The sequence below is a fragment of the Arachis stenosperma genome, chromosome 2 (genome assembly GCF_014773155.1).
Source record: "Arachis stenosperma cultivar V10309 chromosome 2, arast.V10309.gnm1.PFL2, whole genome shotgun sequence".
Taxonomy (NCBI): domain Eukaryota; kingdom Viridiplantae; phylum Streptophyta; class Magnoliopsida; order Fabales; family Fabaceae; genus Arachis; species Arachis stenosperma.
The window spans coordinates 82,957,944-82,961,282 of NC_080378.1; positions in this window are offsets into that span (position 1 = coordinate 82,957,944).

Sequence of the window (3,339 nt, forward strand, 5' to 3'; positions counted from 1 at the left end):
CAAACCAGTGGTCCAACCACAGAGGAGGCTAAATCCAGCCATGAAGGAGGTGGTGCAGAAAGAGGTCACTAAATTACTAGAGGCTGGGATTATTTATCCTATTTCTGATAGCCCCTGGGTGAGCCCTGTCCAAGTTGTCCCCAAAAAGAGAGGAATGACAGTGGTTCATAATGAAAAAAATGAACTGGTTCCTACAAGAACAGTCACAGGGTGGCGTATGTGTATTGACTACAGAAGGCTCAATACAGCCACCAGAAAGGATCATTTTCCTTTACCATTCATAGACCAAATGCTAGAAAGGCTAGCTGGTCATGATTATTACTGCTTTTTGGATGGCTATTCAGGCTACAACCAAATTGCAGTAGATCCTCAGGACCAAGAGAAAACAGCATTTACTTTCCCTTCTGGCGTGTTTGCCTACAGAAGGATGCCTTTTGGTCTGTGCAATGCACCTGCAACCTTTCAGAGGTGCATGCTCTCTATCTTCTCAGATATGGTAGAGAAATTTCTGGAAGTCTTCATGGATGACTTCTCAGTATATGGAGACTCATTCAGCTCCTGTCTTAATCACCTAGCACTTGTCCTGAAAAGGTGCCAAGAGACTAACCTGGTTTTAAACTGGGAGAAATGTCACTTTATGGTGACTGAGGGAATTGTCCTTGGGCACAAAATTTCAAGCAGGGGAATAGAGGTGGATAAGGCAAAGGTAGAGGTAATTGAAAAATTACCACCACCTGCCAATATTAAGGCAATCAGAAGCTTTCTGGGGCATGCAGGATTCTACAGAAGGTTCATAAAGGATTTTTCGAAAATTGCAAAACCTCTGAGTAACCTGCTAGCTGCTGACACACCATTTGTGTTTGACACACAGTGTCTGCAGGCATTTGAGACCCTGAAAGCTAAGCTGGTCACAGCACCAGTCATCTCTGCACCAGATTGGACATTGCCATTTGAATTAATGTGTGATGCCAGTGATCATGCCATTGGTGCAGTGTTGGGACAGAGGCATAATAAACTTCTGCACGTCATTTATTATGCTAGCCGTGTTCTAAATGATGCACAGAAGAATTACACAACCACAGAGAAAGAATTACTTGCAGTGGTTTATGCCATTGACAAGTTTAGATCTTATCTAGTAGGATCCAAGGTGGTTGTGTACACTGACCATGCTGCTCTTAAATACTTACTCACAAAGCAGGATTCAAAACCCAGGCTAATAAGATGGGTGTTGCTTTTGCAAGAGTTTGATATAGAAATAAGAGACAGAAAAGGGACAGAGAATCAAGTAGCTGATCATCTGTCCCGAATAGAACCAGTAGCTGGGGCGTCCCTCCCTTCTACTGAGATCTCTGAAACTTTTCCAGATGAGCAACTTTTTGCCATTCAGGAAGCTCCATGGTTTGTAGATATTGCAAATTATAAAGCTGTGAGGTTCATACCCAAGGAGTACAGCAGTGTGCAAAGAAAGAAATTAATTTCAGATGCCAAGTACTACCTCTGGGATGAACCATATCTCTTTAAGAGATGTGCTGACGGAGTGATCCGCAGATGTGTACCCAGAGAAGAAGCACAAAGGATCCTATGGCATTGCCATGGATCACAGTATGGAGGACATTTTGAAAGTGAGCGAACAGCCACTAAAGTCCTCCAGTGTGGCTTCTACTGGCCTACTCTCTACAAAGATTCCCGAGAGTTTGTGCGTAACTGTGACAGTTGCCAAAGAGCTGGTAACCTGCCTCACGGATATGCCATGCCTCAACAAGGGATATTAGAGATAGAATTGTTTGATGTATAGGGAATTGACTTCATGGGTCCATTCCCACCATCATACTCAAACACTTACATTCTGGTGGCAGTGGACTATGTATCTAAGTGGGTAGAAGCAATTGCCACACCCACTAATGATACCAAGACCGTGCTGAAATTCCTCCAGAAACACATCTTTAGCAGATTTGGTGTTCCCAGAGTACTAATCAGTGATGGGGGCTCTCATTTCTGCAATAGACAGCTACACTCTGCTATGGTTAGATATGGAATTAGCCATAAAGTGGCAACTCCATATCATCCACAGACAAATGGGCAAGCTGAAGTCTCTAACAGAGAGCTAAAAAGAATCCTAGAACGGACTGTGATAGCCCGAAGAAAGGATTGGGCAAAGAGCTTGGATGATGCTCTGTGGGCATACAGAACAGCATTCAAGACTCCTATAGGAACCTCTCCATACCAACTGGTGTATGGGAAGGCCTGTCATTTGCCCGTGGAACTGGAACATAAAGCCTACTGGGCAACCAGATTCCTAAACATGGATGCTCAGTTAGCTGGTGAAAAAAGATTGCTCCAGTTAAATGAGCTAGAGGAGTTCAGACTCAATGCCTTTGAAAATGCAAAAATTTATAAGGAAAAGGCAAAGAAGTGGCATGACAAGAAATTGTCAACCAGAGTCTTTGAGCCAGGACAAAAAGTCCTGCTCTTCAACTCTAGGCTCAAACTGTTTCCAGGAAAACTCAAATCCCGATGGAGGGGTCCGTATGTGATTACAGGAGTGTCACCATATGGATATGTTGAGCTTCAGGATATTGATTCTGACAAAAAGTTCATTGTTAATGGACAGAGAATCAAGCATTATCTTGAAAGCAATTTTGAGCAAGAATGCTCAAAACTGAGACTTGAGTGAGTCTTAGTAAAGGTCCAGCTAAAGACAGTAAAGAAGCGCTTGCTGGGAGGTAACCCAGTCATTAGGAGGTTGTATGAATTGTTTTTACAGAGGCAAGTATCAAAAATGAAGGAATTCACAGAGTTACAGAAGGATTCAGCTCAAAAAGCAGAGAAAAAGAGCTTACTGGAGAAAAAACGGCAGTAAGGGACATTTTGGGCGTTAAACGCCAGAATGGGTATCATTCTGGGCGTTTAACGCCAGGAATGGTGCCATTTTGGGCATTAAACGCCAGAATGGGCACCATTTTGGGCGTTTAACGCCAGGTGTGCAGCATCCTGGGCGTTTAGAAAAACGCCCAGTGATAAAGGCTTTCTGGCGTTTAACGTCAGCCAGGGCACCTGGCTGGGCGTTAAACGCCCAAAAAGGGCAACAAATGGGCGTTAAACGCCAGAATGGGTGCCATTCTGGGCGTTTAACGCCAGAAAGGTGGGGGGGACCACAACTTTGTTTTCAAATCAAATTTTTTCAAACTTTCCTTTTCTTACCCATACTCTTCTACATAAATACACTTCAACCTTTCATCATTCACTTTCAAATTTTCAAAATCCAAAACCATTCTTCAAATCTATCTCAAATCAATTCCAAATCTCATTCAAAAACTCACCCTTGTTTTTTCAAATTCT